Source organism: Alligator mississippiensis, chromosome 4, assembly GCF_030867095.1.
Source record: "Alligator mississippiensis isolate rAllMis1 chromosome 4, rAllMis1, whole genome shotgun sequence".
NCBI lineage: Eukaryota > Metazoa > Chordata > Crocodylia > Alligatoridae > Alligator > Alligator mississippiensis.
In genome coordinates, this window is record NC_081827.1 from 84590359 (window position 1) to 84615961 (window position 25603).

At 45.8% G+C, this 25603-nt stretch overlaps 1 long non-coding RNA gene across 1 annotated transcript; it reads right to left on the bottom strand.

Moving 5' to 3' along the window:
• Positions 1 to 5629: 5629 nt before the first annotated feature.
• Positions 5630 to 25026, bottom strand: LOC109281505 (uncharacterized). Its single transcript, XR_002088162.2, has 3 exons — positions 24897 to 25026; positions 20398 to 20461; positions 5630 to 7315 (listed from the first exon to the last, which is right to left on the bottom strand). It is a non-coding gene; the product is annotated as an uncharacterized LOC109281505 (long non-coding RNA).
• Between the last annotated feature and the right edge of the window lie 577 nt (positions 25027 to 25603).

Here is a 25603-nt window from a genome sequence, read left to right on the forward strand (position 1 = left end):
CACGCACAACCATCTCAGGCACATACACATCCAAACCAGGCTAGGCACATGCATACCTATCACCAATTTAAGCACATACACACACCAAAAATTTGACAACAATCAGTTGTCAATACCCACACACTCAGTACACATACATGGATCACTAATTCGTATGCCATGAACATGCTGACATTTTATATATATATATAGGTATACTCACCAGTTCACACACAAACCACCCACCTACACATACACATAGGTTAGTTCCTAACTTGGATGGTACGGTATGTATGTGTGTGTTTGGGGTACTTGGGATACCTGAGGGAAGGTTAAGGTGAGAGAAAGTGTAAGGAGTGAAAGTTGTTGGAACCAAGATTAGAACTGGTAGACTAGAGAGAAGCTGGCTGAGGAACTGAGGCTTGGGGCTACTTAAGGTAAAGTGGCCCCAGGGTTACTTGAGGTCACTGGTGCAAGGGGAAAAAGCCCAGTGGCAAGGAGGAGACAGCCAGGAACAAGAGAGAGGCAGAAACCTGGGCGCTTGGGGCTGGAAACAGAGGCAGAAAGCTGGGAGCTTGGGGCAGATAAGTGGTGGCAAGGAGGAAACAGTCAGGAAACAAGGCAAAAGCCCAACTCAGGGTTTCAAAATAACAGGTTTATTAAACAGACAACACACTACACAGCCCCATGCCTAGACACAGAGGCACTCACAGTGGTAGTAGAAGAAAGAGACTCAGTGGAAGGGTTGGAGTCCCAGTAGGGAAAAGAAACAAGAGTCCAAGTCCTTTGCTTGGGGAAGGAAGGTGGGTGACAGCTACGTATCCTGGGCTGCGAGTTGATCCTCAATGGCCAGTCAGGATTTTCTCCAACAAGGTGTTATCCAGAGGGAGGTTTCCGGCAAGGCCTCTGGGTAGATAGGTGGTATGGCGTGGTGCTGGTCTAGATGGAGAGGGCATTTCAAGGAGTCAGTCTTCACTACCCCTTTTTATGGGACAGACTACCTATGATCTCCTATGGGGAGGGCATGTCCAGGCAATGTCAGCCCTGTCCCGGAGGGTTCCAGATGTTCATACTGGGCATGTGCAGCCTTGGCACAATGGTGGGTTGCCTCATATTTTGTTTCTTGAATGCTGAGGGTGGTTCCAATGACTGGGTCATTGGTCCAGGTATTGGTTTTAATGGTTCAGTAGTTCAGAGAAAGCTATTTTTAGACCTACTGCCATTGTCTCTCAAGCACCCTCATTCATCCCCATTCATTCAGGAACCAAGTTATATAGGTAGGGTAGGTGTGATTCATAGGTTCTGTCATGACCCAATGATTGTGTGTGTGCTTCGGCACTGCAGAATTATTTCCCGCCACATGGAGCTTTCTTTGCACAGTGCAATTCTCAGCTGCAGAGAGAAAAACCCCGGTGCAAAGGAGTTCCCGCCACCCGTATGTAAATTTGTTCCCCATTATTGGCTGTTTCTAAATTATTCCCACGTGGTGATTAGCAATTGGCTCGCTAGCCGTATAAGAGGCTTGAGCAGTTTCTGCCCAAGCCGGAGATCTCCGAGAATCTCAGGAGGATCCTGAGAACCCCGATTCCGAGAATTCTGGGAGAAATCCGAGAGAATTCCAGCAAGGAGTCCACGATTACCTCGTGGACTTCTACGTAAATCTAGGACCGACTGGTGGTTTGATCAGCCATCAAGAGTCTCTCCCCGTCACCGCACGATCCCTGATGTATCCCTGCCCTGCGCGCTCATGGAGAGTCACAGCACGGACTCTCGTATCGGTTCAGAGAGCTCTCATCGTTCGAGTTTTCTTCTTTTCTTCTATCTACAACTGTAACCAAGCAAGTTTTCCTGCCTGCACCGCAACCATCTACGGTGTAAGTAAAATAATCTTTAATCAACCTCTACACATCAGTGCCTAATTCTAGTCTGCCGTGCCAACTTCCCCAGCCCACGTGCCCGGGCTGCTGGCCACAGCCCCTCGGCCCGGCAGGTTACAACATACTTACACAACAAGGCATGGGGACAAGATGGGAACAAGATAGGGACCTGATACACAAAATGGATACTTGGCATCACTCATGCCAACCCACATTGCAGGCCTAAATCATACAATGTTAATATGAAACAATAAAAAATCAATGCACAAATGATAGGAATACAATATAATACAATATAAAACAGTACAAATCAATACAAACATAACAGAACACTATTTACAATATATAAAAAGGGGCTTATTACAATAATAGCATACAAGAACTTAGTTTAGCTTACCTAATACATCTAGTCACTTGTAAGGGATAGAGAGGGCAGAGAGAAAATCAGAAATGGTTGGGGAAGGGGCGGGGGTTGCATTTTTAAATAAAAAAGAAAAAGAAAAATTCAGGGGTTTTGCTACACTTCTTCAGATTGTGTACACATTGGTTTATATCCTAACTTGTTGTGAATCAGCTAAGGTTAGGTTTTATTTTAAATTAGCAAAACTATGCCAGTTTATACTAGCTGAGGATCTGGGCCCTCATTTCAAATCCATTTACAATACTCATTTATTAAAAATAAGGCACCCTAGGATTCTGAGAATTCTCCACTTTGGCAGAAGAACAACAACATAAGATGTCTGGTATTAATCTGGTCCACAGTCCAATCAAGAAAGTGTGCCAAAGGAATCCCCAAACATAAAGGCACTGTTTGGCTTTTCTCTCACAGCTATTGATGTTTTTTTGCCTTCTGCTTCTTTTCAAGTGGAAGGGACATTCATTCCTGTCCCACTCAAGTTTATCCTGTTGTTCTGAGATTTGTAATGGTACTATTACATTTTAAAAGTATGCTGCTCCAATATCTCAGAGTTGTTTAAAATAGTGCAGACCCTATGTGGCTGTGCATGTAAAAACACCCATTTCATAGGGGAACTCAGATGACTGTTTCTTTAATTTCTGAACTGATTCTGCCTATTCAGGTGAGATATCTGCAGTACAAAAGATAAATTCATTAATATTTCTATGCAGAGCTGTAAGATTTGCATTTCTAACTAACTACAGAGTGACCAGAGAAGTTTCTTATTCCAGTCCAATTAAGAACCTACAGTTATCTTCTTTACTGCAGAAAAACCTATTAAACAAAATGAATTAGCAATAGCATCATCCTCAGTTGCTGTAATATCCCCTAGTCTTAACACCATTGACCTAAAATTGACCTCAGTTTTATCCAATGTAATGTCACTGAAATCACTGGGAAGTCTTCCTGATCTTTCTGAGTCCAAGTTCAATAACTTCCTCAGTATAACATGGGTGGATCTGAAAAACACACCATTTGTATTATTTGTAAATATACTAGCTTTACAGTAAAGTGGCCAGGGGGAGAATTAATCTGTAATTAATCTCACTGTAAGCTGTAACTGAATATGGATGTTCTAAAGAAAAGCAAACAAACAAAAAACTTGGATAAACTAAACTAATAGATAATAGAGAACAGCAATGTAATATGCAAAATATATTTTGAGAGGCTATAGGCATAAGATATAAGGCAAAACCAAATAGCATCTGTAATAGGCATTCATCCCAGGGGTAGCCATGATGCCCCCTGATGGCTGCTCAACCCCATCTCTGCCCAGACTTCTCAGGCTTGGTCCCCTTCACCTTGCCTGCCATGCCTTGTTGTAATTAGGAAAGGGAGGCTGCCCTAGGGATCTCTGATCCTATGCTGCTATCCAGGTGTCACTACTTAGCACCTGAAGTGTTTACTATGTGGTTCTAACCTCCCTTACACCATGCCCATGTCTCTTGCACCTCTGAGCCAGTTGCCAGTGGGCCGTGGCTGCACAGTTGGCCTTTGTGTGTCACTGCTTTCATGTCTTCTGGTGCCCTGACTCTGCCATCTGGGCAGCTATCACCAGGAAGATATGCTCATTGCAGTGGCCCACTTTGAACTGTTGAAACATGTCCTCCTGGCTCCAAATGGTCAAAAGGTCAGTCATCTTGTCTGCCTTCCAGATGGGTCCCTGGTACCATCCCTGGGCAGGACCCTCTGCCTGGGTTCCACCACTTGCCACATCAGCAGGGACCCTTGGGATTCCTTCTTTAAAAATCGCAAATTTTTGGATCAGCTGGGCAATGTTTTGTTGATATATTTACAATTTTAAAGACGTTTGGTAGCTTACCAGTACCTCTATCATCATAATAAAATAAATTCTAAATATCTATACTTTGGTGTTTGGTTTTGGTTTTTTTTATCATAGAAAAATCAGAGTTGCCCTTGCCCCATTTGCTCACCAAGATGTGGGGACAGCTGCAGCTGGACCTGCAGCTGCTTTGTGGCACTAAGAAGAACTGATATGCTGGTGCCCTGCACCTGCCTATGCCCTTGTCCCTCATTTTAAACATACAGCCTTACCAGTGCCACTCACTCTTGACCCACAGCCCCTGCCTGCCCCCAACTCATTCCCTCCCAGCATCGAGCTCCATCCCAGTACCAGGACATAGATCAAGCCACAGCTGTCCCACCCACTGCTTTGTAACTTGGAGCAATGCCAGCCCTTGTTGTTCTACTCCCTGCATCTGTGCCCAGGCCCCAGCAATCTCCATGCTGTTCCTGGGAAGCCCCTGACTCTACCTCAGGAACTGGGCTAGGCAAGCCCCATCCCTTCCAGGCCAGCCTCCCTTTGCATAGGTTTCTTTAGTGGCATGGGTGACTGGTGCCTCCTGATACTGGGGGCGGGGCACCAGTGGCTGATCACCAACCAAGGGGGATGATCCCCCAGAACCTGATTGCTGACCGGGGAGGGGGGATCCTCCAGCGATTGATCTGCTGCTGGTGCTTCTCTCAGCACCACCCCCCCCCAATCTCAGGGGGGCAGTGCCCATCATCCCCCACTTCCTGGCCAGTGAGGGCCTCTCAAGGTGGGGCATGTGTCCCCCCATGTCCCCACTATGTGTTGCCAATGTCTAGGGGGAGAGGGAGGCTCCAAGCCCAGCTGTGGCAGCCACTCCTACCCAGAGCACTCCCTCTACCACGTCTCTTTCTCTCTCATAGATCTCCCTGCTGCCACCCCTGTCCCATTACATGCACCCACAGACCCCGCTGCGACCTCAATCCCCACTCTGCCCATCACCCACTCCCATTGCCACCTCCCTCCCTCCCCCCAGCCCATCACACCCCTCAAGTGGTTTCCAGGACTAGAAGTCCCCCCTCCCCCCAGACAGGGCTTGCATGTCCCAGCACCAGTGTGGGCACAGGGCAGGTCTGCTGTGTGGCAGCTGTCCCTATGGCTGGGTATGTAGGGTGTTAGATTTTGGGGGGGGCTGTGGAGTTTGTGGGTGGAAACTCAGGGTGTGGGTGTGGGGTTTGTTGGGAGGGTGTGGGTTTTGTGGGTGATTTTCAAGGGTTGTAGGTATAGAGGGTTTGTGAGTGTGGGGTTTGTAGGGGTGGGGTGGGGTGGGTTTGTGGGTGTGTGAAGTTTGTAGGTGGATTGTGGAGGGCTTCAGGGGGGGTATGGGTGTGGGCTTTATGGGACATGTGGGTGGATGTTTGTTGTTTGTGGGTGGGCCACCACATGCCTGCCCTCCCACCCACCCCCCAATTCTCCCACGGCAGCAGCCAGCAGCAGGCTCTTGGGGCACTCATGGCCTGCTGCAGGCAGATACCCCTGCTGGCACATGGTGCCACCTGAGTCTTGGGGGTTACAGCCTGGCCCATTGGCATATGCCCTTGGACAAGACCAGGCTGGCTGCTGTCTATACATGGGGCTCCCAGCACTGCACGCTGGAGCCACATGCCATCAGGCCAGGTTGGCTCTTGCCTCCATGTGTGTGGTCCCACCACGTGGAGGTAGGAACCAGCCCAGTCCTGTTTGAAAACACATGCCAGTGGGCCGGGCTGGCTCTGTGCACCATGTGTAGCCCCTGGGACTCAGGCAGCTCTGCACACCGCTGTGGGGGGTCTCTGCCTGCAGTGGACTATGAGTGTCTCAAGGGCCTGTTGCTGGCTGCTGTCACTTGCAGCGGGAGCCTTGCACTGTGGTGAGATGAGAGGGGGCTCACTACACAGTCCCCCCTTCCCACACAGTCCCTCCCCACCACACAATCCCTACACGTACCCACACAGATGCCATCAGGCTGGGTGGGCTCCGTGGCTGGCCCAACTTAGTTTTCCACCTGTTTGCAAGAAGCTCTTGCAGGCTGGAACTCTGTCAGCCTGCAGATAACTGTGTGCAAATGGGAAAACCCACAGTTTCCCCTTTAAATGAGAAAATCCATGTCTTCCCATGGGAAAAAGAAAACCCATGTCCCTGCTTACCAGGATCACCCATGGCCCCTTCCACAGCCTCTGGGTCCTCCTGACTCTGCTGTTCACCTGGAGCTGAAAACGGGGTGCCTCTGTCTTCAGGACTGGTAAGTCCTGCTGCAGCTGGGTTGCTCCAGAGTCTGTCCTGGGTTGCTCCAGAGCCTGCATGGTCCTGCTGCAGTGCCTGGGCCCAGGCTGCTAGGCAGGCTCTGGAGCAACCTAAGACAGAGCCTGGGTCCCAACCACTAAGCCACTACTGCTAGCCATACCCCACTTCTATTTCCTCCAGCACACTGAGGCAGCATGCTGGAGCAGCAGGGGTATGCAGCATGCATAGACACCCTCTGGCCAGGTACTAGATCATCACCTTGGAGGACTCAGCCTCCAGTTGCTTTTGGATATGCTCCAGGAGCATGCAGAATGCTGCTTTTTTCCAGCATGTTTTCTTTTGATACTTGGATTCCCTGGTATCAAACTTAAGAGTCTGGGTTGTAAATATGCAGCATGGAGAACATTTTTTAGTTCATGGCATACCTTCTGCAGCATCTCAAACTGATTTGGGATGCCACAACACACATGTGCTAGCTCATGTGGACATGTCCAAAAAGTTAACTTGTAGGGGTTTTTTTGATCAAGTATCCCATTAGAATGTCCCTGATTCAATTTTTGAGGCAAGCATGCTTAATCTTCCTACACCCCATTTTCCCATACTGGAGTTTCTTGGGCATTCTGTCTAAACTGTATATTCATCCTACTGCACATGTGCCTCACTGGAGCTCAAAATATTCTAGCAAGCAAGATAAATATGGTCTGGAAAAGACTATTATTAGATAGGTACATAACTGGTGGATAATATTGCTCGAAGTGTAGTCATCAATCGAACAGGTGTCAAACTGGGTTCCTCAGGCGTCTGTTCTGAGTCCACTGCTGTTCAACATCTTCATTATGGCTTGGAGGATGGAACTGAGTATACGTTTAGTAAATTTTCAGATGGTGTCAAGCTGGGTGGATTTGCAGACCCTTACACAACATGAGGAATCAAAATTGGGAAAATGATCTGAAAAAAATGGATGGAATTTGTTAATGACAATTATAGAATGCTACACTTAGGAAGGGGAAATCAAATTTGCATGTATAACATGGGGAACAGTGAACTAAGTTATAATATTGCCAAAAAGGATGCAGGGGTTATAGTAGATATGCTGAAAATATAGTAGGTAAGTATAGAATCTCTGTCATTGCAATACATAAGTGTAGGTTAGAGACATTCATTTGTCTGGTATGATCTAGAATGGAATAATCCTATCTTGAGTGTAGAGGAAAGGGAAGCAAATTGTATGGCCCCCTGTGGCCCCTTCCAGCCCTACTTTTTTTTAGTTTATTGTTTATTTATTTAATTCTATTATTTCTGCAGGACAGATTTCATAACCCAAATTCAGTAGAATAGTTGGTACCGTTGTTCAGTCAAGAGCTTGCACTTTATAAATTTCAGCAAGGCTCTTTCAAGGATGCCACTAGGGTATTGACCTCAGGCAGTTTGTCTCTTATCCAAGGTAACTTTAGGTTTCCATCCCCACTATACAAACACAATTATATATCTTTTATGTCAGTCAAATGCTGTTGCCATGTTGAAATCAAGTAACATAAATGAAGTCTGTTCCATCCCGATGTGCAGGAAGAATAGCAAATATGGCAGTGACCAGCTTGCTTAGCAGAGACCTCTTCAGTGAGATTAAAAACAAAGAGGAAGTTTACAAGAAGCAGATGCTTGGGCAGATGACTAGGGAGGAGTATAAGAATATTGCTCAGGCATATAGGAATGAAATCAGGAAGGCCAAAGAACAGTTGGAGTTACAGCTAGCAAGGGACATGAAAGGTAACTAGAAGGGTTTCTATAAGTATTTTAGTATCAAGAGGAAGGTCAGGGAATGTGTGGGTTCCTTACTGAATAGGGGAGGCAACTTAGTGACAGATAGGGAGGAAAAGGCTGAAGTATTCAATGCCTTTTTTACCTGTCTTCACAGGCAAGGTCAGCTCCCAGACTACTGCACTGGGCAGCACAGTTTGTGTAGAATATGAGCAGCTGTCAGAGGTGAAAGAATAGGTTAGGGACTATTTACAAAAGCTTGATGTGTACAAGCCCATGAAGCTGGATGCAGTGCATCTGAGGGTGTTGAGGGAGTTGGCTGATGTGACTGCAGAGCCACTGGCTATTATCTTTGAAAACATGTGGTGATTGGAAGAGATCCCAGATGACTGGAAAAGGGCAAATATAGTGCCCATTTTTAAGGAAGGGAAGACAGAGAATCCAGGGAACTACAGACCAGTCAGCCTCACCTCAGTCCCTGAAAAAGTCCTGGAGCAGGTCCTCCAGGAATCCATTTCTAAGTACTTGGAGGAGAAGAAAGTGATCAGAAACAGTCAGCATGGGCTCATCAAGGGCAAGTCATCCCTGACCAGCCTGATTGTCTTCTATGCTGACATGGCTGGCTCTGTGGATGTAGGGAAAACAGTGCATGTGATATACCTTGACTTTAGCAAGTTTTTATGCGGTCTCCCACAGCATTCTTGTAAGCAAGCTAAGGAAGTATGGGCTGGATGAATGGTCTGTAAGGTGAATAGAAAGCTGGTTGGGTTGTCAGGCTCAACAGGTAATGATCAATGTCTCAAGCTCTAGTTGGCAGCTGATATCAAGTGGAGTGCCCCAGAGATCAGTTCAAAATATTCATCGACGATCTGGAAGATGGGATGGAGTGCACCCTCAACAAATTCACAGATGACACTAAAGTGGGGAGTAGAGTATTGCTGGGTAGAGCTAGGATTAAGAGTAACCTAGACAAATTGGAGGATTGGGCCAAAAGAAATCTCATGAAGGTCAACAAATCCTGCACTTAGAATGGAAGATTCTCGTGTACTGCTACAGGCTTGGGACCAACTGGCTAAGCAGCATCTCTGCAGAAAAGAACCTGGGGATTACAGTGGACAATAAGTTGGATATGAGTTAACAGTGGGTGCATCTGTGCATTCATTAATGTGCCTTCACTACTGTGCATTAAGTTTAGTACCTCTAATATTAGGCACAGTAGCTGCGCTAATACACAGTAGGAAAGATGAACATTTTTTGTGATGCTTAATGCACAATATTCTACTATGCATTAGCATGGTTTTTGCCATGATGCCCTAATGTGCAGTAGAACAGTCCACTACTCATTAAGATGTCTCGTGTAGACAAGCCCAGTGTGCTTGTACCAAGAAGTCTAACAGCATACTGGGCTTCATTAATAGGAGTGTTGCCAGCAGATCAAGGGAAGTGATTATTCCTGTCTATTCTGCATCGGTGAGACCACACCTAGAGTACTGTATCCAGTTTTGGGACCCCCACTACAGAAAGGATGTGGACAAGTCGGAGAGAGTTCAGTGGACGGCAAGGAAAATGGTGAGGGGGTTGGGGAAGATAACTTATGAGGAGAGACTGAGGGAGCTGGACTTATTTTGTCTGGAGAAGATAAGACTGAGGGGTGATTTGATAGTCACTTTTAACTGCCTCAAGGGTGGTTCCAAAGAGAGTGGAGCTAGACTGTTCTCAGGGGTGGCAGATGACATAATAAGGAGCAATGCTTTCAAGTAGCAGCAAGGGAAGTTTAGGTTGGATATTAGGAAAAAAATTCTCACTACGAGGGCAGTGAAGCACTGGAAGAGATTACCTAGAGGGATAGTGGAATCTCCATCCTTGGAAGTTTTTAAGGCCTACCTCGGCAAAGCCCTGGCTGGAATGATCTAGGTGGGCCTGGTCCTGCTTTGAGCAGTGGGTTGGACTAGATGACCTCCTGAGCTCCCTTCCAACCCTTATTTTCTATGATCTTTTATTTTAAGGCTTCAAATACTTATTTCTATTTATAATTTCTATAATTCATTCTGAGTTCCACACACTTTTAATAAGCAAAGATACAGTGAAATGCTTCACAGAAGAAAGAGAGAGAGATTGACATTTACTTTTGTTACAATATACCATTATATCCCAATCACAGTACTATGTGGTACTATGTATGCAGACATGCGCTACCTATGCAGTGTCTTATTACAGAATACATATCAGATCACCATTTTATACTGGTTGTGAATCTGCCCCTCTAGGTGTAAGATGAATTTGGCACAGAGGTAGGCTATTTGTGTAACTATTTAGATGATGAAAAAATACCAGTTGTTTTGCTTAACTGAAACTATTAGGGGGCAACACCAATAACACAGGTTACAGAATTTTGTGTTCATGGGACTTGTATCTGAGGGCCACACATGGCCTCTATGCACCATATGAATAGACTAATAAATTACACTGTGGCAAGTTGGGAAGGTTTACTTCTCTATAGAGTTACACCTATTGCTTATTCTTCCCAAAATCTTTTCCCAAGGTCACAGTTCTAACACATCCATCAAAACCTAAGACAGAAGGTAATTTGCAGATGCAAGTTCGCGCACACTGTCACTGTAGAGTGAGGGATACAATTTGATTATCTACCTTAGCTAAATGCTGAGAAAAGCTCAGATCTATGGGGATTACTCAGAATGGCTTACACTGATAAGAGTCACATTGAATATATCATTGAATCTTCTGCATGAGTGGATTTCCACCCTCCCCCTTGAAGTCTGGCAAAGTACTCATATCATCGAACAGCAGCAGAAAGCACTTCAGTGGCTCAGTGGCTTCAGGAGACAATTTACAGAATCCTAAGGAATTTACATTAGCATCTCTGAGATTTGGCTAGGCCTTATGTTCTTAGCAGACTGCTCTGTGGATTGTATACACTTAGTGTCAGTATGTTGATGGATGTTTTGTGATGCTGTATAAATATTTCCCTACTTTTTTGCATTATAATCAAAATTACAGGTAGAGAATGGGTTTTCTGCATTTATCCTATAGTACCTGTGAAAGTCCTTATCAGTAAACCCATATCATATGGACTTCTTAAACTGCTCACACCCATCTAGCATATTTTAAAGAAAAATGACAAGCATGATTCATCTAATTATTCCCTTTGTATGTATAACACAGATTTATATTTTGAGTTGGGTTGCTTCCCCCATTCTTCTGTTATGGAAAGGTTTAACTGAACTTTGGATGCATTACTATCATGCTTCAGGACACTATGTTCAGTTGTACCGTCTCCAGTTAAATAATTTTGAAGTTAAATTAAGTCACTACAGTCTATTTCTGTAGAGTCACAAGGGCAGGATTTTACAGAGATCTATTCCCTAGGGTACATCTGTGGGAAAAGTTATAATAAAATGTCTCCCACCATTGTATTGTGCACAGAACAAAAAGGGAAACAAATCTCTTCCTTTTTTAAAGAAGTAGTAATAATTTATAATACTGTTACTAAATCTCTATACATGGTAGTGCAAGATCCCACTATTTGTAAAGGTCTAAATTTGACCATAACTGTACATTCCCCCCGCTCCTGCCCCACCCTGAGCTACAATAATGATCTATAGTTTAATTTTGTCCAAAAATGACTTTTGAAGTAGCATAATACTGCCCGTTTGTTTGAAAAAGGAACAACCCAGTTCACATGAGAACCAGCACATGTAATTTCCATCCCTTTGAAGTAGTTTTGCTTTCAACCTTCCAAAAAAGGAGATTACAAAGTTTATGTCTTAGTTATGTTATAGTCAACACTAAAGACACTTTTCATCTTCTTGTACTCTTAAGGATCTTAAAGAATTTTATTTTAATCATCAACACTACAATGTACAGCTATAGGGAGGAGTAAAGTGGTAAAAGTTAAACAAGATGCTCCTACTCGTGTACACCTAGGCTATTTCTTTCTATAACCTTATCTTACACCTGCACTGCTTTCCAGAAAAGTTCTTGACACATCCTTGAAGGACTAGCACTGGAAAGTTATCAAGACAACAAACTAAAGGTATTAACTTTGATTACATTTTTTCATAAACACCTCTAGGGAGGTAGAGCAAGCATGAGTGGGGTCCTAGCTGGAGTATCCCAAATTAAACATGTGATACAGAAGAGAGCAACATCTGCAATTAGATAGCAGAGGTCCACAGCATTCACCATCTATATTCATGCAATATGACTCCATTCAAAGTATCTGTGAATACTTTGGTTATCTCATAGGGACAGAATTTACACATAAACCTATGTAAGTGATTGGGAACTGGTTCAAATCTGTAACCCAACAGAAGTTCAGTGCACATAAATTGCTTTCAAAATGGCCAAAACCAGTTTAAGATAAACCTGGATGGATATAGTATCAGACTTAACTGATTTAAGCTAAATCAGCTTATGGAACTTCTGTCTAAGATCCCCTCCAGATTCAAGTTAACTCACAGTCTCCCAGCATCCCAGAATGCTTTGCGCCTCCCCCAAAAACCGCCGCCCCCACTTGCAGGCTAGCCTTGGCCCAAGCTGTCTGCTCCAACTCAGCAGGGATGCATGCTCTAGTACTCCCCAGCTTCCGACTTGAACCACAGCAGGCATGTGGCTGCATTTCCAGAATCAGAAGTGAATGTCTGTTTACTTGCTTATTGGTTCAATCTATACAATTTAGACTAACCTGCAAAGATTGAATGGATTCAGTCTCAGGATTTTGGGCTATCTGTTCTTAGCCATATAGGCGGGGTAAGCAAGAATTAACTCATGGCTGCTTTCAGTCCAGAGTAGGTCAGTGTCTCCTTCCTGACCCCAGTTCTTATCTTTGGTACCCTATTTGTGGGAATTTTGTTGCTGAGATAGGGGATAGTATCATAATACCTTGTGGCAACAATGAATGATGGTTTCAACCCTCTCAATTATGGTTCTTATTTGGACATTAAGTTGAATTAGCTTTGATGGCACAGGAGAGAATCTACTTTAAGAGCAGGTTTCATCCATGTGTGGGAGGGATTACCTTACATAAATAAGGAATTTGCAGGAAGGAGTCTGCCTAACCTGAGACACGGACAAGCCTTGGATTCACAAGAAGTGTTGAAATCAGATTAGATGTACTTACCTCCCAGAATCTTTGCATTTCAAAGATTTAAAACTCTTTCAGAGTGCTCAGGGCTTAGGTGGAGCATCCATAAGTACCTGAGGAGTTTTAGAGGTTTCAGACATGATTTTAGGGTGTAGAGCAGCAATATCCTACAGGCCAATAAAGAAATTAAATAATAAATCTGAGCATAGTGGCGTGTCAGGTATGGAAACTATTATGATTAGTCCTAGTTAGGCTGGAAATACCTGGGACTTAGTGATGGACTCTACTTGCAATAGACTGACATTACTGGTAGGTATCAGGTCAGATTATAATAGGTAGGTGGTGGAGGTTTTTCTGTCTCTCCCTTTATCCCCACTTTTCCTCTTTGGCTTCTTTTCACTTCTTAAAATTTTGGCAAGTCTCTGTGTGCAAATCTACAGCATAGTTTACAAAACTAATCCAAGTTTATAAACTTTCTACAACTAAAATCTCCTGTAATGATTCAGTTAAAATTAGCTTTCCTACTCATGGGAAAGCAGGCAGCATTTAGGAAACCCTCACATGCTAGTCTTTTTTGAGAAGTTCTATTAACTTTTATGAGAAAAAATTAGAGCTTTTATAAATAAAATTCTAAAGAAGAGATACAAGTAGCTATTGAATTCCATACATTTTTGTGATCTTTGGGTTTTTAGGGTAATCTTTATTGAACCCTCTCACATTCATATTTATTTCTTGATAAGGGTGTCATCACAACTGAGGCTTACACTGGAATAGAAGGAATTAAAATATTTATTAAGTTAAATTAATTGAAACAGGTTATAATTATGGTGACCCACCTGTAAGCATTCTGGCAGAGTAAAAGGTAGCTTTTCAAGCTTCCCCAAAGCTTTTCAGGATTTGTAGGCCAAAATCAATGCTTTAAACTCTATTCAGGAACAATGGGGTATGCAATGCATACCTGGGAGAACCAAAGTTGTGCATTTCCCTATCTAGTGTGATGCTGCTTGATGAACCATCTTCAATATTCAGAATGATATAGGTTGTGATTCCATGTATAGTGTGCTGCAGTGATATAACCTCAAAGTGTCTAAGTGATGGAATATGGCAGCAATCTGCACCTGAAAGAATTAGTGCACTCACTAGATGAATGCAGTTTCTTTCTCTCAGCTGCTAGGATCACCGATAGCAATAGCCCCAAACTGCAAATTTAAAGAATGAATCATGGACATGAATTCTTCACACATTTGTGGTTACTTTTTTCCCTGCCAACATCACCACAGTTCTCTCTGGATCAAGCTTCAGAAAACCTTCTTCCACATCCTAACCTCTACCAAACAAAAGTTCATGGGCACAACATTTTACAGCAGTGACTGAGTCAGGTCACATGGAGTAAAGCTGAAAATTATCAAGACATTGAAAGCAGAAGAGCCCATGTTCCCTTTTGTCACAGTACCTGCTGAACAAGACGGGGACTATGTTGAAACTTCAGAATCCCACACGAGAGCCTTCAAAACAGAATAAATGCCTAAAACTCTTTTCTATATGTAAGACTGATTCCTCTGTTGGGCAGCTACCTCTATTTCTCCTACAACTTGGAGGGAAGCCAAGACTTTATGGTCAACAGTATAGAAGGCAGCTGATAGATCTGACATGTTCAGCACAGACACCTGATCTTTGTCCAGGAGAGAGAAATGCACTGAAGATATCACTTCAGTCTCTGTGAAAAAATGCTGATTTTATATCCTGAAATATGCTGCTTCTGTGCATTTTCATGCCAAGCTTCATTTAATTAGAAAGGATAAGAAACATTTTTAATTATGATGACACAAAGGATTTTTTGCAATTGAAGTGTCTATTAGTAACTCAGTACAACCTCTAGTCTAGATGGTCCAGTTTGTTTGAACAAGACGCAGTTGTCTAAAATCTTGTTTTTTTGGCCAGTTGATGTTTATAATCGAAAATATAGTTTATATATTGTGTAGAGGTACTCTGGCTTTTGGTTAGTCTTGTAGCAGTTCTTTAATAGTCCAGAGGATTGCTTCACTGTTCAGTTTAATATTTTTATATTTCCCTGGCATTTTTATCTTCTCATACCCTTGGCACACATTATATATCTGATACAATTAATGTGTTAACCATGCCATAAATAGCAATATGTCACATATTCATCAAATGTATGATGCCATAAAATGGCACACCAGCCACAAAGATATTACTCAAAACGTCTTTGTGGATGGTTTGTATGGTGCCATAAATAGCGCATGTGTCATGCCCCATCATCTGGATGCTGACAAATAGTTGATTGGGCCTGGAATCTGGATCATGGCTGCCTTGATCTTGATACCGACAACCTGGATTCAGCACCTTAAAGAGATTTACCCTGTAGCCCTCTATCTTTAAGGTGCTGGGTCCTGGTGAGCCTCAGGGCATGGGCAGCTCAGGGGGCTGACACACATCCCTTGCCTGATTGACCCTGAGGATCAGACTGAAAAGTTCTGGGTCTGAACCAGGAATGGGGTTGCCCAGTGCCAAATCCTGGTGCACCCTACACACTCAGATGAGCATTAGGGTCCAGCACTGAGCAGCCTTGGGATCCAGGACAAAGCTGCCACTTGCACAAGTGATGGGATTTGGGCTGGGGGCAGCTCCAGGTCCTGAAATCAGCAGTTGCCCCCTGCTATATTTGCAGAGGATACCAGGCATGCAGCTGGGGATGGGGGAGCTTCATCCATCTCCAGCTGTATGTGCTAATTTAAAGAGACACCTGACATATGTAGCTGGGGATGAGGGAGCTTTCCCTTCCCCTGCTGCGCTTCTTTAAACTGGGGCTGTGTAGTGGGGAACTGGGGCACTCTCCCACAACCAGCTGCACTGTAGGACTTCATAAGCTGAACATTGGAATGCCTTTCCTTGATTCCATAGATTTCATAGACATTAGGGCTGGAAGGGACCTCGGAAGATCATCGAGTCCAGCCCCCCGCCCAAAGGGCAGGACGTCAGCTGGGGTCATAGGATCCCAGCAAGATAAGCATCCAGTTTCATCTTGAAGGTGTTCAATGAAGGCGCTTGAACAACCTCCGGCGGCAGGCTGTTCCAGACCTTGGGGGCTCGGACAGTAAAGAAATTCTTCCTTATGTCCAGCCTGAAACGATCTTGTAGTAGTTTGTGACCATTCGTCCTCGTCATCCCTTGGGGCGCTCTGGTGAACAAACGTTCCCCTAGATACTGGTGGTCACCCCTGATAAACTTGTAGGTGGCCATCAGATCACCCCTGAGCCTGCGCTTTTCCAGGCTAAAGAGCCCCAGGGCTCTCAGCCTGTCATCGTAGGGTCTGCTTCCCTGACCCCTGATCATGCGCGTGGCTCTTCTCTGGACTCTCTCAAGCTTCTCCACATCCTTTTTGAATTGTGGAGCCCAAAACTGGACGCAGTACTCCAGCTGCGGCCTCACTAAGGCCGAGTACAGGGGGAGAATGACGTCCCGGGATTTGCTTGAGAAGCATCTATGGATGCAAGCCAGCGTTTTGGTCGCTTTACTAGCCGCAGCATCGCACTGCAGGCTCATGTTCATCTTGTGGTCAATGATGACCCCCAAGTCTCTTTCTTCCATAGTGCTAACCAACATAGCACTGCCGAGCCTATAAGGATGCTGCGGGTTTTTCTTCCCAAGGTGGAGAACCTTGCATTTATCGGCATTGAACACCATCAGATTTTCATCCGTCCACTTGCTGAGCCTGTCCAGGTCAGCCTGGATCACCCGCCTGTCTTCTGGCGTGGATGCTTTGCCCCAAAGTTTGGTGTCATCGGCGAACTTGGCCAGTCCGCTTCTGACTCCAGTGTCCACATCATTAATGAAGATGTTGAACAGTATGGGTCCAAGGACAGAGCCCTGGGGGACCCCACTGGTCACAGGACACCACGATGAGTGACTTCCATCAATTACTACCCTCTGGGTCCGACCCCGGAGCCAATTTTCCAGCCAGTGGATCGTGGGGGACCCAAGGCGACAATTGGCCAGTTTCTCCAAGAGACGATCATGGGACACCAGATCAAAGGCTTTTTTGAAGTCAAGATATATGACATCAATCTGATCTCCCTTGTCCAGGTGATAGGTCACCTGGTCGTAGAAGGAAATGAGATTGGTCAAGCAAGACCTACCCGCAACAAACCCGTGCTGGCTATCCCTTAAGATGTTGGCGTCAGCCAGTCCATTAAGGATGGCCTCCTTAATAAACTTTTCTAAGATCTTCCCCGGGATAGAAGTCAGGCTGATGGGCCTATAGTTAGCCGGATCCACTTTCCCCCCTTTCTTGAAGTTAGGCACCACGTTGGCCTTCTTCCAGTCTTCGGGCACTACACCAGAGCGCCAAGAGTTTTCAAAGATCCGTGCTAGAGGCTGGGCTATGATGCTCGCCAGCTCCTTGAGTACCCTGGGGTGAAGATTGTCAGGGCCGGCTGACTTGAAGGTATCCAGCTTCTCAAGATGTTCCTTCACAAAGTCAGCATTAATGGAGGGCAGGGGATCACCCTCACCCGGACTTCCCGGCCCTGTAGCGGGCACGGGCGTCCCATGGGGCTGATGAAAGACCGACGCAAAGTACCTATTTAATAGGTTGGCTTTTTCCTGGGCGTCAGTTGTCAGTTGCCCCATCTGGTTCAGCAGGGGTCCAACGTTACCCCTGCTTTTCCTCCGGCTCCCCACATATCTGAAAAAGAACTTTTTATTGTCCTTGATGCTCAAAGCTACCTGGAGTTCAGTTGCAGCCTTGGCTTTCCTGGTCTGCTCCCTACAGGTCCGGACCAGTGCAGAATAATCCTCCTTGGAGGTGACTCCCATCCTCCATCCTTTGTAGGCCTTTCTTTTTAGCCTCAGGAGGTCTGCTAGGTCCCTGGAAAGCCAGGGGGGCTGCTGTCCCCTCTTGCTGCCTTTCCTCCGAGATGGAATAGACTTAGTTTGTGCATTGAGGATCGCTCCCTTGAGGAGCAACCACTCTTCTTGAACTCCCCTCTCCCTGCGGTCACGGTCCCTTAGGGCCTCACTGACAAGCCTCCTGAGCTTGTCAAAGTCGGCTTTCCTGAAGTCAAGGACTTGCGTGTTGCTGACCGACTTGCCAGCTTTTCGGCAGATGGTGAAGGTGATCAGCTCGTGGTCGCTGTCACCCAGCTTCCCATCGATCACTAGGTCGCCGACTAGGTCCTCCCCAGTAGCCAGCACCAGGTCGAGCAGCGCTGTGCCTCTCGTTGGCCCATAGACTTCTTGAGTCAGGTAGAGGTCATCCACGCACGAGAGGAAGCTCTGCGACCGCTCAGATTTTGCTGAGCGATCCTCCCACGAAATGTCTGGGTAATTGAAGTCACCCATGACAACCATGGTCCTGGAGCAAGCTGCCTCAGCCAGTTCCTGGGCAAACTCCTGGTCTAGCTCAGGACTTTGGGTGGGAGGTCTGTAATAGACTCCCACCATTGTGTCCCCTGTGCCGTGTTCCCCACGGATTTTAACCCAGAGGGTCTCCAGCCGTCCACCCTGGTGGCCAATATCGGCTTGCAGGGACGCGTAGCTTTCCTTAACATAGAGAGCTACACCCCCGCCCCTTTTCTCTACACGATCCCTCCTGTACAGGGTATAGCCATCTATCCCCGTGGTCCAGTCATGGGTGGAGTCCCACCAGGTCTCCGTGATCCCTATGACATCGTAATTGTTTGCACTGAGCAGGAGGATGAGCTCCTCCTGCTTATTCCCCAAGCTCCTGGCATTTGTGTACAGGCAGGCAAGTGCCCCCTGGGGGGCTCCTTCCTTGCCCACAGATTTTACCAGGGCTGGGGCTGGGGCAGGCTCCCTTGAGTGCCATGATCTGCTGGCTTTGCAAGATTTGCTCAGCGGGCCAGCAGTGGCGGTTGTGCCCCCGTCCCCCAGCGGGCTTAGTTTAAAGCCCGGTGGAGCAGGTCAGCCAGTCTGGCTGAGAAGAGCCTCCTCCCTAGGGGAGAGAGGTGGAGACCATCTCTTCCCAGCAGCTCGTTGCCTCTCTCGCCAAAGAGCGGGCTGTGGTCATGAAAGCCAAAGCCTTCCTGACGACACCAGCGCCGCAGTCTTTGGTTGACCACATAGATCCTCCTGTCCCTTCTCAGCCCATAGCCTGAGACTGGGAGGATCGACGAGAACACCACCTGTGCCCCCAGACCCTTAAGCCCCGCTCCCAAATCCCTGTAGCGCCTCATGACCTGGCTGGGAGTGCTCCGAGCCGTGTCATTGGTGCCCACATGAATAAGGAGCATGGGATAGCGGTCTGTGGGTTTGAGGAGCTTGGGGATCCTCTCCGCAATGTCCCGGATGCGGGCCCCTGGGAAGCAGCAGACTTGCCGGGCTAAGGGGTCAGGGTGGCAGATTGGCCCCTCCGTCCCCCTCAGGAGGGAGTCTCCCACAACAAACACCTTACGTTTTGTCTTGGGGAGAGCAGGGGCGGGAGTTGCAGTTGGGCCCATGTTGCCTGTGGGGGCCGGCAACTCAGCAGGCTCTGCTGGGGCAGCAAGAGGTGCGTACCTGTTGCTCAGTTGTCAGGCTTACGGTGCCCAGGGAACTTAAAAAAGCAGGTGGGTATTCATTCAAGACTCCTAGTTATGTCCCTACTTTTTAAAGGTCTGGGGCACTGTGAGTTTGACATCAGAGAAAGGCTCCGTGATACTGGGCTTATGATACCCTGGACCTTTAAAAAGTGAGCGTGAAGCTGACAGCCCCAACTACATACCTGCTTTTTTATGTTCCTAGGTGCCCCTGGAAGTGGTATCTGGGGAGCCCCTGGCTCTCCAGCTGCTGTTTTTATGCTTGCAGTAGGGTTGCAGCTGGGAAACAGGGTGTTTCCCACTCCCCAGCTGTACATGCCCTTCTTCACAGGCACTTGCCAGTTGTGCAGCTGGAGTTTGAGGAATTTTATTTCCCATCCCCAGAATTGCATGACCTGCCATGTACATGTGGGAAATAGAACATAAGACTCCACAGACCCTAGTCATGCAACTACCACAACATCTGCCAGCAGCTTCAGTTTATTACATTCCTATTAATGGAGGCACAACATTTATAAATGACTAGATAAGATAAACATGAGGGCTTTTTCATTAAAGAATTAATCAAATTTATGACAATGGAAAAGTCTTAATGAAATAAAAAGGTTTACCATGCTTGGTTGCAGATTCTTCATGCTGGATCAGGTCTGGAAGCATTTATCATATGAACTGCACCTAAGGACACTACAGTTAGCTCTTCCCCATATAACTTTCAAGAAATTCTTAAAATAGAAGGAAGGATTAAGGGAGAATAGATAAATAGTAAGAAGGAAGAAGCTGGAAAATCTTTCTGTTTTGATTGGAATTGCTGGAGCCCTTGGGTCTGGGAAATAAATGTTGTCTGGGAGAAAAGAGTTTTTCTGAGGAGGAAGGAAATTCATATTACAGATCTACTGTATTAACAAACAAACAAAAAATCATGAGTCAGAATCACTAAAGTTGGAAAGCTGGTTTTAAAATAGGGTTTTTTAAAAATATTTTAAATTGATTTTTGATTTTGAGTCTTTGTGGTACAACATGATTTTAAGCTATGAGGAAAAGGTTCCAGACATTTAGAACTTATATACAACTTTATTCAAGGGCTACAATTCAGTTTTGCTTGAATATCTCTATATGTGGACACTCTTTATTGTAGAAATAGCTAACCTGATTTTAATTCATAACTACTCTTCAACAAATTAACTTCCAAGTTTTTTAAATGACAGCCAGTTGTCAATCTAGGGATAAACATTCAATTCAGAGGTACAAACTGGAAACATGTAGCAAGAAAGGGAGTGCACAGTTGTTCCATCCCCATGGCTAAAGTGAGCAACAGTCACCTCAATGCCAAAATCTCCAGCCAGGGTGTGATAGTGAGCTGATTCTTTGCTCCCCTGCCTGGATGGCAGACAAGCTGTTTCTATCTGATACCATGTGGCATCAGCTGGAGGTAGTGTATGGAGAGAGGTAGCCTCTGGCTGCCTGGGGTCAGGGACATGCTCCCTAACTCTTTTCCGCTGTGGGTGAAATTGCAGCCCTGGCTGCTGCCCTCAGACTGAAGCTTTCCTGGCCCCATGGGTAGGACACAGCTCCTTTGCCTCCTATACCCCCTGGCCTGGGCCTGTTGGTCAGTTGATGCAGATCCCCCCATGGCACTCCTACCCAGTTCCCCAAGCTATGACTGGGAAAGGGACAGCAGCTCTGGAGACAATGATTGCTAGCCACCAAGTGGGCTACCAGGGAGCTAGCCACTTTCCTCCTGCCTCCCCTTGGAGCAGGGGAGGGAAAGCTCCGGACTGGCGGTTGTAGGGCCCTCTCTTGTGCCCATGTAAATATACAGGTATTCTGACTGGCTCTGGAAAATGTCCTGGAGCAGAAAGGTACTCGTTGAATACTAGCTAAGTACTAGGTCTGAGTGAAGCAGCTAGTATTCACTTCGGATTCGGATTTGACTGATTCGGGGGACAGTGATTCGATTTGGTGATTTGGTGATTCAAATCACTGTCCCAAATAGATTTGACTGAATCTCCAAATCAAACAGGCTCCATCCCCCACCCACTCTCCCACTCTCCCAGCCCCATCAATGAATGCACCACCTGGCTCCAGTGTCCCAGGTCTTTAAAAAAAAAAAAAAGCCCCGCAGTCATCAGCTGCTGCCAGGCAGGAGGGGCAGGGCAATCCCCATTGCTCCCCACTGCATGGGGGGCTCTGTCATGAGCTCCTATCCCCTACCCACTCTCCCAGCGCCCCCCCCCCGCCATCCATGGCTGCCCCACCTGGTCCGAGTGTCGGCTCTTAAAAAAAAACAAACCTGCACTCACTGGCTCCTACCAGGCTGGCGGGGGGGGGGGGCGATCCCTGCTGCCCACCCCGCCATTGCCCCATGATGCATGGAGGGGCTCTTCTATGAGTCCGCAGAAATCCCAATGGCCGCTGCAACAACCAGTGAGTGTGGGGCATTTTTTTTTTTTTTGCTTTTTGTTTTTTTAAAGAACTGGGAGCTGGGGCTGGGTGGGGCAGACATTGACGGGGCTGGGAGAGCGGGTGGGGGTTGGGGAGCACTCAGGGGGCTGGGGGAGCAGGTAGAGGATGGGGCCTGTCAGGGGTCCCCCCCCCCATGGTCTCCTCCCCCCTGCTCCAGCCCCCCGCCTGTCCTCTACTTACTGGTATGGTCCAGCTCCCTTCGGTGGCAAGCGGGAATTGCCCAAATCTCTGAAACTCTCTGAATCTTTTCTGATTTGATTTGGAGAGCCTTAAATTGATTTGGACCTTTTTATTGGTCTCCTGATTCACTTTCAATTTGGAGATTCAGCTGCTGAATCAAGTCAAATCTCCTCCGAATCCAATCAGCACTCACAGCTTCGCACAGCCCTACTAACTACCTCTCTACTTGGCTTAAACTGTGTTTATTATTACACTTCTATTCTGAACAATTAGCAAAATGTGGGGCCTTGTTTCCAATATGATTGCCCACCAGATATATTCTTATTATATTCTTTTTTTTCCACAAAAAAAACAGTTCTTGTTTTCCTCAGCTCAGAAACAGAACCGGCTTTAGGGGTGGGTGACATGGGCAACTGCCCAGGGCACTATGGTCAGGGGGGCACCACACAGAGACCCACACATGTGTACACATGTGGGCAGCCTGTGCTTACAGCAGCGCTCTCCCCCTGCCCTGCCCTACCCCAGTCAGGAGGAGCGGTGCCCAGCACACCCACCATCTCCAGTTGCAGCTCAGGACGAGCCAGGTTGGGCAGTGGGAGCTGCAGCAGTGCTGCCTGCCCACCTGCTTGCCTGGCATACCATGCCACTCTGCTTACCTGCTAGACATCACCCTGTGCCCTTGCCTGCTTGCCTCTGCCTGAAGCAGTGCTGCTGACCTGATGGGGGCACTGAAGAGTGAATGGCAGGGGGGTGGACCAAAATAATTTTCCCCAGGGCACCATTTTCCCTAAGGCTGGCTCTACTCAGTAGAAACAAACAACAAAAGGGAGTTTCCTGTGTGCCATTCCCAGGAACACTGTACCCACAAAGCTTTATGTTCTTTCTTCTTTTCAGGGTCATCTTCACAGCTCCACTCACTGCCTTGCTGTTTCTAATACAGTCAATGTGCAGCTGACCTCAAAGTCTTTGTACGTGCAAGCCTGGAAAACCATGTCTTTGCTCTTCAGTTTAGTGTTTGAGCTGTTGCCCTCCTTGTCTAAAGCTAGTTTGTCTAAAGTTTGCCCTCATTGTCTAAAGCAGTTACATTGAACCTTCTGTTGAGCCTGAAAGAGAGTGCTTGGCACATTTCTTGACTTTAATGAGATCAGTCTTAAAGACTCCCTGATGACAACCATTAGCACCTTTCAGCATAACAGCATGTTGCAAATAAAATTGGATTAGAAACAACTAGTTTGGAGCCTACTGGCTTAATCTACACAGGGAAATTGACCAGAATAACTACCGTGGGGTAGCAATAGCTATTCCAAAATAGCCACCTGTGTGAACACACCATTTTAGAATAATACTTTCTTGATTCCAGGTTAATTAGTATGGTTTGGGAGTGTCCACATGGGGCTCCATTTCAGAATAACTGTTAGGCAATCATTTTGATCAAAGACCCCATGTAGAAAAGCTGTAAATTTTAACATTTCCCTTCCAACAAGTACTTAAGTGGCACAAGAAGCTGAAACCTGCCTTGCCACTTGGGTAGCATGTTATTTCTCCACCTTGCTACTCCTTTTTCTTTCTCCTCCTTTTTCTGTCTTTTTGTTTATGTTACAGTATGTACACACTTTCAGTTCAGTAGCTCATTCATTGAAAGGTACAATGCCAGGCAAAACTGACTTTAAATATTAATCCCACAGTATTTGAGTAAGTTAGAAATTTGGCCAAATGTTTAAAGGATGAAGAGTTAAGCTTTACTTCAGCTTTCAGTTCTGTGATGGGCCACGTGGGAATATTCCTGCTTTGGGAAAGCAAATATGACATCTGGACAAATCTCCAGCCTCTGCTAGCTCAGATTCACAGTATGCCCACGCATTCTTCATGTATTTTAGGTCACGGCCACATCAATGAGTTTTTAAAACTAATTTAATACTCTTATATTTCTCAATTTCACCATGGAATCAAGGCAGGTTACTTTAGTTCTCATTAATGACTCAATCAGCCACAGTGGAATACTAGATAAAAAAAGAAGGAGGAAAGAAAAGGAGATCTCAATAAAGATCATCTGAGCTGAGCTTTCCCCTAGGGAGTTAGTAGGTATGCACAGTACTTATGCAGCATTCCAAATCAAGTTGGATTTTCAAATGAATGCAATTACCAAGGTTATTTTAATATCTCATTATTTTAATGAGGGATACATGCTCCCAAAATGTGAGACAAAGAGAGATATAGATTCCAAAGTGAGCATCATAGGCAGGCTTGGTGTCCCTCTGTTCCTCTCCTCCCCCTTCTCTAGTCATAATTCTTTCCATCTTTGCTTTTGAATCTTCTCTTGCTGCCTAAACCTATTGCATTTTTGCTTCTTTCCTTCAGCTCTCATCCTTCTGAGAGTTTGTCTTCACAGTAGATTTAGCTATGTGTTGCACATAACACCACCCCCTCATGCCCCTGCCCCCACCATAAATACAAAGAAACCTCTAACCTGGACTTCATGATGCTTAAAGCTGGGTTGGCAGGTTTGAGAATGGGCTTTGTGCTCAAGTACAGTTTGGCATTTAATTTACTGGCAAAAACCAAAGCTTGTATATGCAAGCTGTACTTTCTTGTCTGACTCCTCCCTTCCTCCATACTGCATCTTAACCACACATTTGCTTGGGATATTTTGATGCGCTTACACAACATTTAAACTAAGGCATCATCTGACAAATCATCTTCCCATGCCAGAACTTGACCTTGGCTTCTCATGCGAGAATATTAGGACTCATAGTTAAGGAAATTGAACCCAAAATTACATTTTTCTGGTTCACAGACAAGAAAGAAAGGGAAAGGAGGGGAACTCAGCCTGATGTGCTAATGAATCATTTTGTGGTTTGCAGACTGAATTCCTTAATGACATTTTTATTAAAAAGTCTTGCTGCCAAATGCTGTTTCATTTACCTTCAGAAGTGTCAGCACTAATGAGTAACTCCACTTGGAAATTATTTACATAAAGTATTGTTCTCATGTCAGTTACAGATAGCAGTTCCATGCTAGGTGTGAGAGTGCACCCAGCAAATGGATTCAGAGCAGCCCACTTTAATGTATTGGCAAGAAACATGGGCTATCTCACCAGAAATCCATCCCAGCATGCAGGTTAGTACAGTACCATGTGGACACAGGTTTAGCATACATCAGACTTTACAATAGGAT